General features: G+C 44.5%; 1 protein-coding gene across 4 annotated transcripts in view; it reads left to right on the top strand.

Moving 5' to 3' along the window:
- The window catches only part of LOC109897537 (low-density lipoprotein receptor-related protein 8), a 263,445-nt gene that overhangs the window by 126,927 nt on the left and 122,102 nt on the right, over positions 1–14,416 (top strand). The window lies entirely within an intron of this gene.

Genomic DNA, 14,416 nt, shown 5'->3' with positions numbered 1-14,416 from the left:
GGGGGACCAAAAAAGCCGATACCGATTAATCGGCCAATTTTTTACATTTATTTGTAATAATAACAATTACAACAATACTGAATGAACACTTATTTTAACTCAATATAATACAGCAATAAAATCTATGTAGCCTCAAGTAAATAATGAAACATGTTCAAATTGGTTTAAATCATGTAAAAACAAAGTGTTGGAGAAGAAAGTAAAAGTGCAATATGTGCTATGTAAGAAAGCTAACGTTTCAGTTCCTTGCTCAGAACATGAGAACATATGAAAGCTGGTGGTTCCTTTTAACATGAGTCTTCAATATTCCCAGGTAAGACGTTTTAGGTTGTAGTTATTATAGGAATTATAGGACTATTTCCCTCTATACCATTTGTTTTTCATTAACCTTTGACTATTGGATGTTCTTATAGGCACTTTAGTATTGCCAGTGTAACAGTATAGCTTCCGTCCCTCTCCTCGCTCCTCCCTGGCCTCAAACCAGCAACACAACGACAACAGCCACCATCGAAGCAGCGTTACCCATGCAGAGCAAGGGGAACAACTACTAGAAGGAAAGCGAGGGACGTTTGAAATGCTATTAGTGCGCGCTAACTAGCTAGCCATTTCACTTCGGTTACACCAGCCTCATCTCGGAAGTTGATTGGCTTGAAATCATAATCAGCGCAATGCTTGACGCACAACGAAGAGCTGCTAGCAAAACGCACGAAAGTGCTGTTTGAATGAATGTTTACGCGCCTGCTTCTGCCTACCACCGCTCAGTCAGATACTTGTATGCTTGTATGCTCAGTCAGATTATATGCAACGCAGGACACGCTAGATAATATCTAGTAATTTCATCAACCATGTGTAGTTAACTAGTGATTATAATTGATCGTTTTTTATAAGATAAGTTTAATGCTAGCTAGCAACTTACCTTTGCTTACTGCATTCGCGTAACAGGCAGTCTCCTTGTGGAGTGCAACGAGAGAGGCAGGTCGTTATTGCGTTGGACTAGTTAACTGTGCGGTTGCAAGATTGGATCCCCCGAGCTGACAAGGTGAAAATCTGTCGTTCTGCCCCCGAACAAGGCAGTTAACCCACCATTCCTAGGCAGTCATTGAAAATAAGAATGTGTTCCTAACTGATTTGCCTAGTTAAATAAAGGTATATATAAAAAAAGACAAATAATATATATATATTATTTTTTTAATCGGCAAATCGGTGCCCAAAAATACAGATTTCCGATTGCTACGAAAACTTGAAATCGTCCATAATTAATCGGCCATTCCGATTAATCGGTCGATCTCTAGTCTGCACATCCCTCCAACCAGCAGAACAAACCCTGTCCATTTCCATCTGTCTGAGTCTCACATACACGGCCAACTGACCCTACTGTACTTCTGTGCCCCCCTGTCACACTCACGCAGACCTGAGGTCAGCTCTAAACCCTGTTCCACGACGCTCACATCCTGCTTATTAATTACCCAGGATTCACTGTGGGCTGCACTCCATTTTTTCATAATTGCCACCAGCATATGACCTGTGTCCCGGGGCTGCGTTTGAAAACAAGCACCGGGAGGCATGTTCACATGCCGCTGTTTATTACTTTTTAATGCAGCCGTAATGACTTAGCCCTGGCCATTGATCAAGCCATGGGTATGGGTATTGGGTATTACTGTACAGCGATAACCGTGAGATTGCAGCCATTTCTTTATAGCCATAACTCACCTGCCATTACTGAGGGGCGGTGGCATTATGCTAAACTCTATGGCTATGGGAGGAGAGTCATAGAGCTGTTATTTACTCATATCGGAAAGTTTTTAGACCCCTTTTCCCACATTTTGTTACAGCCTGGTTCTAACATTTCTTCTCATCAATCTACACACAATACCCCATAGTGATAAAGCGAAAACAGGTTTTTAGAAATGATTACATATAAAAAAACAGAAACACCTTATTTGCATAAGTATTCAGACACTTTGCTATAAGACTCGAAATGGAGCTCAGGTGCATCCTGTTTCCATTGATCATCCTTGAGATGTCTCTACAACTTTATTGGAGTCCATCTGTGGTAAATTCAATTGATTGAACATGATTTGGATAGGCACACACCTGTCTATATAAGGTCCCACAGTTGACAGGCATATATCGGGGGAAGGGTACCACAAAATGTCTGCAGCATTGAAGGTCCCCAAGAACACAGTGGCCTCCATCATTCTTAAATGGAAGATGTTTGGAACCACCAAGACTTACTAGAGCTGGCCGCCCGGCCAAACTGAACAATCGGGGGAGCAGGGCCTTGGTCAGGGAGGTGACCAAGAAGACGATGGTCACTCTGACAGAGCTCCAGTGTTCCTCTGTGCTGATGGTAGAACCTTCCAGAAAGACAAGCATCTCTGCAGCACTTCACCAATCAGGCCTTTATGGTAGAGTGGCCAGAGAGAAGCCACTCCTCAGTAAAAGGCACATGACAGCCCGCTTGGAGTTTGCCAGAAGGCACCTAAAGACTCTCAGACCATGAGAAACAAGATTCAATGGTCTGATAAAACCAAGATTGAACTCTTTGGTCTGAATGCCAAGCGTCACATCTGGAGGAAACCTGGCACCATCCCTACGGTGAAGCATTGATTAACGGAGCAAAGTACAGAGAGATCCTTGATGAAAACCTGCTCTAGAGTGGGGTGAAGGTTCACCTTCCAAAAGGACAATGACCCTAAGCACACAGCCAAGATGCAGGAGTGGCTTTGGGACAAGTCTTTGAATATCCTTGAGTGGCCCAGCCGGACTTGAACTCAATCGAACATCTCTGGAGAGATCTGGAGAGAAATTTAGGCTCCCGAGTGGCGCAGCGATCTAAGGCACTGCATTTCAGTGCAACAGGCATCACTACAGTCTCTGGTTCGAATCCAGGCTGCATCACATCAGGCTGTGATTGGTAGGCCCATAGGGTGGTGCACAATTGGCCCAGCGTTGTCCGGGTTTGGCCGTCATTGTAAATAAGAGTTTGTTCTTAACTGTCTTGCACTGGACTCCTCTCCCTATCTCTTCTCATGAAGATGTTCCCTGAGACAGTTATTAACCCCATCTGTACATGCAATGGGCTTTTAGGGGTTATTGTTGAGTTGCGGTATTGTGATTGATTAGGGGGAAACAAACAATTTAATACATTTTAGAATAAAGCTGTAATGTTATTTTTTTGGGGAAAAAGCCAAGGGGTCTGAATACTTTCCGAATGCACTGTATACTCACATCAACTGTGTCAGAGACAATCCGGAATGAATTAGCTTCGTCCTTACTGATGCTCTTATATAGTGCTCTCTGCTTGCTGGTTCAAATGGCAAAAAAAATGTCTCTCTCATTGCCAGTTCCTCTCCCCTCGGCCCTGCTCGTTCCTACCGTACTGTATAGAAGGACTTCTGTATGGGCCGCCAACAGAACAGCAATTTTCAGAAGCAGTATGGAGGAAAAAGCGGTGCTGGAAATGGTGGAGTGTCGAGATCTGACACACTGGAGAAAGGGTGACCTTGGGCTGCTGTTTGGAGGGCCTGCTGTGTGTGTGTGTGCGTGTGCGTGTGCGTGTGCGTGTGTGTGTGTGTGTGTGTGTGTGTGAGATGGGGGGTTGCAGTCTCACCCTGAGTGTGTATTTGATTAGACATCGGTGACTCGGGCAGGCTCAGAGATTGTTCTAAGGAGAGAAGCCACCAAGAGATTGAGAACACAACACACAGACACTATGCTAGACAGGTACAATCCTGAGAGAAGGGGTCTGTCTGGGTGACAAACAGCGCACACACTGCACTGCAAGCAATGTGAATGTGCATGGTTCGTAGCTCTGGACTCTGCTGAGAGGTTAAATGGGTTTTGGAGAGGTGAGGGCCATGTGTAGCAGAGTGGAGGTCTCCTGTGGGTGTTTTTTAAAGGAAGCTACAGGTGAGGAACTACTCAACTCCTACTGTAGAAACATAGACACATGCGCACACACACACACACACACACACACTCACTAGCTGACTCTGCTGAGAATGTGGGAAAGCTGCAGCAATCAAGACTTTGTATCGACCTCAGCTCCCATGTCAAATTAGTGTCGTCTCTAGAACCCCTCTCTAGCAGTGTATCCATCCACTGAAAGGCCGTGCTCTGGTCTCCTTCAGCATATCCGTCCACTCTTCCCCACTGTGCTTGATCCATAGCTTACAGGGGTTCTCAGGGCTAGATAAATCAGACTAATAACTCAGAAGATGGCGCCGACAGACATGGCAGCTTAGCTATCTCCTAAGCAACTTTGCAGTATAACTTTTTGGGGTGTCATTTCATTATTAGCCCATTTTTTATTTAAAAAAATGACCCCCTTTTCTCTCCCCAATTTCGTCATATCCAATCTTGTCAGTCTTGTCCCATCGCTGCAACTCCCGTACGGACTTGGGAGAGGCGAAGGTCGAGAACCGTGCGTCCTCCGAAACACAACCCCGCCAAGCCGCACTGCTTCTTGACACACTGCTCTCTTAACCCGGAAGTCAGCCGCACCAATGTGTCTGATGAAACACTGTACACCTGGCGACCATGTCAGCGTGCATGCGCCCGGCCCTCCACAGGAGTTGCTAGAATGCGATGGGACAAGGTAATCCCGGCCGGCTAAACCCTGCCCTATCCTGGACGATGCTGGGCCAATTATGCATCACCTCATGGGTCTCCTAGTCATGGCCAGCTGCGACACAGCCCAGTATCAAACCGGGGTCTGTAGTAACGCATCTAGCACTGGCCATAGACCACTGCTGCTCCAAGATGACGCCGGTGGAAAAGAGGTATTCGGAGGGGACTTCTAGTCCGACACCATCCACCGCTTACGAGTATATTACTCGCGAATGTTCAGTCTCTGGACAATAAAATAGACGAGCTCAGGGTGAGGATCTCCTTCCAGAGAGACTTCAGGGACCGTAGCGTACTCTGTTTCACGGAATCATGGCTCTCTTGGGATATACTGTCCCCACCCATATAGCCAGCTGGGTTCTCAGTACATGGTGTATGTTTCATGACTAACTATTCATGGTGTGATTGTGATAACATACAGAAAGTGCTTTTGTTCCCCCGACCAAGAATACCTCACAATCAAATGCCGTCCGTATCACATCCCAAGAGAATTGTCTTCAGTTATTGTCACAGCCGTGTGTACTCCCCCTCAAGCCGATACCACGACGGCCCTCAAGGAACTACACTGGACTTTATGCAAACAGTAACCACATATCCAGAGGACGCATTTATTGTAGCTGGGGATTTTAACAAAGCAAATTTTTGGAAAATGCTACTGAAGTTCTATCAACACATTGACTGTAGTGTAGAAAAACACTTGACCACTGCTACTCCCCCTTTCGAGATGCCTACAAGGCCCTCTCCGCCCTCCCTTTGGCAAATCAGATCACGACTCCATTTTGCTCCTCCCTTCCTATAGGTAGAAACTCAAACAGGAAGTACCCGTGCTAAGGTTTATTCAACGCTGATCTGACCAATCGGAATCCATGCTTCAAGATTGTTTTGATCACGCGGACTGGGATATGTTCCGAGTAGCCTCTGAGAATTACGTTGACGTATACATGGACACGGTGACTGTGTTCATCAGGAAATTTATAGGGGATGTTGTTCCCACTGTGACTATTAAAACCTACCCAAACCAGAAACCGTGAATGGATATCAGCATTCACGCAAAACTGAAAGTGCGAACCACCACATTTAACCATGGCAAGGTTACTGGGAATATGGTTGAATACAAACAGTGCAGTTTTCCTCCGAAAGGCAATCAAACTGGCAAAACACGTCAGTACAGAGACAAAGTGGATTTGCAATTCAACAGCTCAGACACAAGACGCATGTGGCAGGGTCTACAGACAATCACAGATTACAAAGGGAAAACCAGCTATGACGTGGACTCCGACGTCTTGCTCCCGTACAAGCTAAACACCTTCTTTGCCCACTTTGAGGATAACACAGCACCACCGATGCGGCCCACTACCAAGGACTGTGGGCTTTCCTTCTCCGTGGCCCTATCCCAGTCTGCTGTCCCCACTTGCTACAAGATGTCCACCATTGTTCCTGTACCCAAGAAAGTTTTGCCCATAGCACTCACCCCTGTCATCATGAAGTGCTTTGAGAGGCTATTTAAGGATCATATCAACTTTACCTTACCTGACACCCTAGACCCACTTCAATTTGCTTACTGCCCAAATAGATCCATAGACGATGCAATCTCCATTGCACTGCACACTGCCATATCCCATCTGGACCTATGTAAGAATGCTGTTAATTGATTATAGCTCAGCCTTCAACACAGTAGTACCCTCCAGGCTCATTATTAAGCTCGGGGCACTGGGTTTGAATCCTGCCCGGTGTAACTGGGTGCTGGACCTCCTGACGGGCCACCCCAGGTGGTGAAGGTAGGAAAAAATGCCTCCACTTCGCTGATTCTCAACACATAGGGCACCACAAGGGTACGTGCTCAGCCCTCTCCTTTACTCCCTGTTCACCCATGACTGTGTTGCCACGCACACCTCCATCTCAATCATCAAGTTTGCAGACGACACAACAGTAGTAGGACTGATTACCAACAATGACGAGACAGCCTACAGGGAGCAGGTGAGGGTTTTGGCAGAGTGATACCAGGAAAATAACCTCTCCCTCAATTTCAACAAAATGAAGGAGCTGATTGTGGACTTCAGGAAACAGTAGAGGAAGCAAGCCCCTTTCCACATCGACGGGACCACAGTGGAGAAGGTGAAAGCTTCAAGTTCCTCGGCGTACAGATCAATGACTGTCTGAAATGGTCCACCCACACAGACAGTGTGGTGAAGTAGGAGCAACGGTGCCTCTTCAACTTCAGGAGGCTGAAGAAATGTGGCTTGGCCGCTAAGACCCTCACAAACTTTACAGATGCGCAATTGAGAGCATCCTGTTGGGCTGTGTCAATGCCTGGTATGGCAACTGCACCTCCTGCAACCGCAGGGCTCTCCAGAGGGTGGTGTGGTCTGCCCAACGCATCACCGGGGGCACTCTGCCACTTTAATAATGTTTACATACTGCTGTACTCATCTCCTATGTATATACTGTATTATATTCTACTGTTTTAGCCAATGCCACTCTGACATCGCTCATCCTAATATTGATATATTTCTAAATCCCATTCTTTTACTTTTAGAATTGTGTGTGTTGTTGCGAATTGTTAGATATTACTGCACCGTTGGAGCTAGGAACACAAGCATTTCGCTACACCCACAATAACATCTATGAAATATGTGTTTGTGACCAATACGATGTGATTTGCTTTGATATTATATTATATTCTCCCAGTTTTCCAAATCCATAGAACCTGACACCCAAAGCAAAGACAGAGCTGACAAGCGTTTTGATCTCTTCAGATTTGTTTTTATTCAATATTCTTTACCGCAGAAAATAACCCACATTGTCACTTTAGATTGACCTTATTTTGGAAAGATGAAATTCAAAGCATTATCAAAGAGACATTCATATATTCTGTTGCTAGACTGTGTAATTTGGGTGGGCCAAGGACTCGTGTGATTGACAGCAGAGCAGTGCCCATGGTGTTTAGCATTCAGAGGAAGGTACATCTCTAAGGTGTTTCATCTGATTACTGGACTTCTCATTAAGACTTGTTATCTCTAATCAAGGTTGAATCACTGGGAGAAATGTTCAAAGGTTTCACACATTGTGTGGTGTGTGTTTGTGTGTGTTTGTATGCATGTGTATGTGCATGTGCTCATCCCTCCTCAAGCCATCATCCCTCTCCTCCGCTGCTCAAATCTCTCCTCCATCTCCCTTTCTTGATTCACTCTCTCGGCTTTGATTAGTTTGCAATTAACATTCCACCTTCACTCCTCTGCTTCCCTCATCCTCCAACCCATCCTTGCCCGTCCGTCTGCCATGCGCGCCCTCCCCACTGATTCCCAGTCAGTTTAATAATGCATCTGATTGAATTTATTTCCCAGTGAAGGAATCAATGTGTGGCCCCTGAGGCCTCTGGCATCCGATTAAGTAGGGCCCTCAGACAGTTCGTCAGGAGTGGACCCTAATTACAAATGTGAAAAATAAACTAGCCTGGTGGGTATTTTAAAGAAAACTACTCTTTCAGAGTAAGGAGGTTGATAGGTGGGTGGGCGGCTGGGTGGATGTGTTTGGGGTTAACCCCTTAGGTGTATTATGGGGGAGGGTTGTGAGATTTGCAGGAGAGTTGTAGGAGCTACTGCGGTAGTGTTTGTCTCCTTAGAAATGGACTTGCCTTTGTGTTGATGTTGTGTTGATTTTGAACAGGTTTAGGGATGGATCTGGTCTCTCGGTACATTTACAAAACACAGTTTGCAAGATAAATACAGACGCCCATAGTAAAAGTTTAACTTGTAGAGCCCCTGTTCGTATTAACCGACTTTGTTGTAAAACCTTGTTGTCTTGACTGTCTCAAGTGTCATTTATCCTCCATCTTAATGTTCCCACACTCCCTCTCTTCTACTTCTCTATCTTTTTTCTCAACCCCTCAGGCATGCAGTCAACCCACGTAGTAACCTCTTAAAGTCCTGCAAACCAGAATTGGTCCTTCAAACATAGTTTATAGACAGAGAATGTTTTCAGAGTGGGAATTCAAATGATTCAGCTCTTGTTTGAGGTGACGTGTGTAATCCGTTGTTGTTACAAAGTCATTGAAACCGCCACAATAATAAACATATTATCGGGAGTTGTATACCCTGACTGTTCAGCCATTGTTATTTAGCGGTTTAGTCCTTGTCTCGCTGTTTAAACATACTGTAGTCCTTGGCTGGCCTAAACGGTTTAGCTGTACTCTAGCATTGCAGCTCAGCTTTCTCTCTCTGTCTCTCTCTCTGTCTCTCTCTCTCTGTCTCTCTCTCTCTGTCTCTCTCTCTCTCTCTCTCTCTCTCTCTCTCTCTCTCTCTCTCTCTCTCTCTCTCTCTCTCTCTCTCTCTCTCTATCTCTATCCCAATTCAATTCAAAGGGTTTATTGGTATGGGAAACATATGTTTACATTGCCAAAGCAAGTGAAATAGATAATAAACAAAAGTGAAACAATCCATTTCTCTCTCATCTCTCTCTCAGTATCAGTTCCACTACTTCCTCTGTAGCATGGTGTCGGTAACCTTGCCAGTTCAATGGAGCCCTGGCACGGAGACAATAGATGGGAAGGTATTATAGTGCTGTGCAGGAGTAGTGCTATAGTTAATTATTCTGAATATGAGGGAAGGTTCTAGTCAGATGCTCCGTCCGGACGGCTTCAATTTCATGCTCCAGGCTCCGGAGCTGCAGGGATAATTTCCCATGTGGCCGACTTTCCCGCTAGAAGTCAACGGCCTCCTTGTTGCCTCTCTCAGTAAGCCCATAGCTCTCGCCACTAGGGTTGCCCACTCAGTACAGGCGTCAGTGCCTCCCTTCTGGCTGATTGTGCCAAGGTGTGAGCATCAGTGTAGGCCTTTTAATGTGAATACCTTGCCTAAAGAAAGTATTCACACTCCTTCGCTTTTTAAAAAACATTTTGTTGTGTTACAAAGTAGGATTCATTGTCTTTTTGTTTTATTAATTGAAAATGAAACACTAATATATTTTGATTAGATAGGTATTTAACCCCCTAGGTCAATACATGTTAGAATCACCTTTGGCAGCGATTGCAGAGTCTTTCTGGGTAAGTTTCTCAAAGCTTTGCAAACCTGGATTGTAGAATATTTGGCCATTATGCCATTATGCTAGACAGCCATTTTCTAGTCTTGCCATTGATTTTCAAGCTGATTTAAGTCAAAACTGTAACTAGGCAACTCAGGAACATTCAATGTCATCTTGCTACAGTAAGCAACTCCAGTGTATATTTGGCCTTGTGTTTTAGGTTATTTGAAAGGTGGATTTGTCTCCCAGTGTCTGGAAAGCAGACAGATCCCGGCTTTCCTCTAGGACTTGTGGTTGTCTGTGGTTTGCTCTATTCCTTGTATTTTTATCTTAAACAACTCCCTTGTCCTTGCCGATGACAAGCATACCCATAACATGATGCAGCCACCACCGTGCTTGAAAATACGAAGAGTGGTACTCAGTAATGTGTTGCATTGAATTTCCCCCAAACGTAATGTAATCAAGTTCAATTTTATTAGTCACATGCGCCGAATACAACAGTGACATTCTTACTTACGAGTCCCTAACCAACAATGCAGTTAAAAAGAAAATATGAATAAGAATAAGCAATAAAAGTAACAGGTAATTAAAGAACAGCAGCAAAATAACAATAGCGAGACTATATACAGGGGGGTACCGGTACAGAGTCAATGTGCGGTGGCACCGGTTAGTTGAGGTAATATGCACATGCAGGTCGAGCTATTAAAGTGACTATACATAGATGATAACAACAGAGGGTATCAGCGGTGTAAGGGGGGGGGGGGGGGGGGGGTGACCATTTGATTAAATGTTCAGGAGTCATGGCTTGGGGATAGAAGCTGTTTAGAAGCCTCTTGGACCTAGACTTGGAGCTCCGGTACTGCTTGCTGTGAGGTAGCAGAGAGAACAGTTTATGACTAGGGTGGCTGGAGTCTTTTACAATTTTTAGGGCCTTCCTCTGACACCACCTGGTATAGAGGTCCTGGATGGCAGGAAGCTTGGCCCCAGTGATGTACTGGGCCGTATGCACTACCCTCTGTAGTGCCTTGCGGTCGGAGGCCAAGCAGTTGCCATACCAGGCAGTGATGCAACTAGCCAGGATGCTGTCGATGGTGCAGCTGTAGAACATTTTGAGGATCTGAGGACCCATGCCAAATCTTTTCAATCTCCTGAGGGGGAATAGGTTTTGTTGTGCCCTCTTCACGACTGTCTTGGTGTGCTTGGACCATGTTAGTTTGTTGGTGATGTGGACACCAAGGAACTTGAAGCTCTCAACCTGCTCCACTACAGCCCCTTCGATGACAGTGGGGGACGTGCTTGGTCCTCTTTTTCCTGGACGTGCTTGGTCCTCTTTTTCCAGGGAGTACAGGAGGGGACTATGCATGCACCCCTGAGGGGCCCCTGTGTTGAGGATCAGCGTGGCAGATGTGTTGTTACCTACCCTTACCACCTGGGGGTGGCCCGTCAGGAAGTCCAGGTTACAGTTACAGAGGGAGGTGTTTAGTCCCAGGGCCCTTAGGTTGTTGATGAGATTTGACGAACGACATCATTGATGCACTTATTGATGAAGCCAATGACGCGGTGTACTCCTCAATGCCATCGGAGGAATCCCGGAACATATTCCAGTCTGGGCTAGCAAAACAATCCTGTAGCTTAGCATCTGCTTCACCTGACCACTTTTTTATTGATCGAGTCACTGGTGCTTCCTTGCTTTAATTTTTGCTTTGAAGCAGGAATCAGGAGGATGATAGAATTATGGTCAGATTTGCCAAATGGATGGCGAGGGAGAGCTTTGCATGCGTCTCTGTCTGTGGAGTAAGGTGGTCCAGAGTTTTTTCCCCCTGGTTGTACAGTTAACATGCTGATAGAAATGTGGTAAGACAGGTTTAAATTTCCCTGCATTAAAGTCCCCGGCTACTCGGAGCGCGCCTCTAGGTGAGCGTTTTCTTGTTTTCTTACAGCTCATTCAGTCTTAGTGCCATCATCAGTCTGTGGTGGTATGTAGACAGCTACGAAAAATACAGATGAAAACTCTCTCGGTAGATAGTGTAGTCTACAGCTTATCATGAGATACTCTTCCTCCGGCGAGCAAAACCTTGAGAGACTTCCTTAGATATCGTGCACCAGCTGTTATTTACAAAAATACATAGTCCGCCAGACCGTGGTGAGTAATTGCAGTCTTGATGGTCATAAGTAGCAGCAACATTATGTACAAAATTATTTTTAAAAAAAAGTTACAAACAACGCAAAGAAACAAACACAAAAACACATTTTTTTAGGAATACGTAAAACATCAGCCTTGTTCTCCGGCGCCATCTTTTCTTTTTGCTATGTATTCAGGACAAAAAGTTCATTTCTTTGCCACATTTTTTGCAGTATTACTTTAGTGCCTTATTGCAAACAGGATGCATGTTTTGGAATACTTTTATCTTGTACAGGCTTCCTTCTTTTCACTTTGTAATTTAGGTTAGTAATTGTGGAGTAACTAGAATTTTGATGATTCATCTTCAGTTTTCTCCTATCACAGCTATTTCAACAAGCTCTCACATTCAAACGTCAGAATTCGTCCATGTTTCTCGAACGTCAAAATTCAAAGTTGTCCCAAACATCACATTTCAAAGTGTTTGAAGATAAGTTTAAGCATTCACTCCAAAGTTTTAAGGTTAGTGTTACATTTAGGCATTCATTTCAAAATATTAAGGTTAGGCATTAAATGCAAATGGTGAATGTAAGGTTTAATGCTTAAAACAAACATAAATTAAAAAACACTCAAAACACTCCAGATATGAACATGCCGTATTTTGCACCAGAGGGAGATGCTCCAAACGTGTTTAAGGTTAAGAAGAGAAGAGAGAAAGGAAGAGGAGAGGACAGGAGAGAACGAGAAGAGGGGAGAGTTCACTGGTGGATATAGAAAATGTCTATGTGCTATAGCTGGAGTTTAGCACTCATTGTCCTTCTCAGACATTGTCACTTCCTCTCATGTCAACACTGCGAGGCGTGAGGAGAGGCGAGGCGAGTTGAATCTTCGTGACTTCCTTAGTGTTTCCATGTGTGTTTAACAGACAGAATTTGTGACGAACAACAAACTGAAGGAGATCACTCATGTCTCTCTCTCTCTCTCTGTTTGTCTTTCTTTTGCCTAACTTCCTCTTGACTCGCCACTTACTCTGATGTGATTGGCTGGGTCGGTCGTGCAGCTAGCTGAGTTGTGTCATGCGGTGGTTCGCCCTCGTTCTAATTTGAAACACTGTGAACGCTGTGAACTGGACCTCTGCTTGGCTGGATTAGAACACTGATTTGTAACTCTGGGTCTAAACTGATTGATATTACTGACGGGCCTTTTTTCTGTCTTCTGTTCTGTTCTACAGGGCTGAGGCATGAGGCTGGGACTGCCAGACCTGGGTTCAAAAATGATTTAAAACAATTTCAAACACTTTAGCTGGGCTTGATTGAGTTTTCCCGGCTAAATTGACTAATAGAATAGTTGAAAAAGTGCAAACTCCCCATCTGGCACTTCAGGCAGGCTAAAGCAAATGCTGAAAGTATTTGAAAGAGTTCAAATAGTATTTGAACCCAGGTGAGAGACAGCGGCAATACGGCTTCAGGAAGAAATGGGATTGTGTCCTGCTGCTTACTGCTTTGGACTGAGGGTCAGGGGGCAGCTCTCTCTAGGCTGGGATAATTGATGTTGCCCCAGACACAGCAGCACACACACACACATACACACACACAAACACACACACTGCTTGCCTCTAGAAGTGTATGCATCGATTTGGTTTGTGTGTTTTAAGACAACAGTCATAAATAATTGAACAGATAACGCAGAAAATGTACCCCTTAGAGACAATGACTGTGCCCCCGCAGGAATCTAATTAGCATAATACAAATTCACCATCAAAATCTGTCGGTTTAAAATATGAGACATCCCAAAAAATGGATCTTGTCATGAAGACTTCTGTAGTGAACGGTTTGGCCTACAAAACTTTCTATGGAAAGATGAGATTATCACGAACATGATGGTGTTCTCCGTTTTGCTCTACAACCCCCACAAGCATCACAGGACTTGGTAGCGCCGATCTGCCAACTTCTGTCTGTAGCATCCGAACAGTTTGGGCTACATGCTACTGTGACCCCTCTGTGGAAAGGTGAGACTCTCACGAACATATTGGTTATTTTGCTGTAGACCACAAGCCTCACAAGACTCATTCGAAGGTAGTCCGGTACCAGTTTAAAAAATGAATGGGAGTATACAGTGCATTTATAAAGTATTCAGTATAAAGTATTTCCACATGTTGTTATCTTACAGCCTTATCTAAATGGATGCAATTATTGTTTTCCTCATCAATCTACACACAATGACAAAGCAAATACAGGTTTTTAGATATTTCTGATAATTTATAAAACATTTAAAACTGATACCTTATTTATAGAAGTGTTCTCACCCTTTGCTATGAGACTCGAAATTGAGCTCAGGTGCATCCTGTTTCCATTGATCATCCTTGAGATGTTTCCAGAAGTTGATTGGAGTCCACCTGTGGTAAATTAAATTGATTGGGCATGATTTGAAAAGGAACACACCTGTCTATTTAAGGTCCCACAGTTGACGGTGCATGTCAGAGCAAAAAACAAGCCATGAGGTTGAAGGTATTGTCTGTATAGCTCCGAAACGACAGGATTGTGTCGAGGCACAGATCTGGGGAAGGGTACCAAAAAGTGTCTGCAACATTGAAGCTACCCAAGAACACATTCTTAAATTTAAAAAGTTTGGAATCACCAAGACTCTTTT

This window comes from Oncorhynchus kisutch, linkage group LG10, assembly GCF_002021735.2.
Source record: "Oncorhynchus kisutch isolate 150728-3 linkage group LG10, Okis_V2, whole genome shotgun sequence".
NCBI classification, from domain to species: domain Eukaryota; kingdom Metazoa; phylum Chordata; class Actinopteri; order Salmoniformes; family Salmonidae; genus Oncorhynchus; species Oncorhynchus kisutch.
The sequence above is the reverse complement of the archived record's forward strand: the minus strand, read 5'-3'. Positions and strand labels throughout refer to the sequence as shown.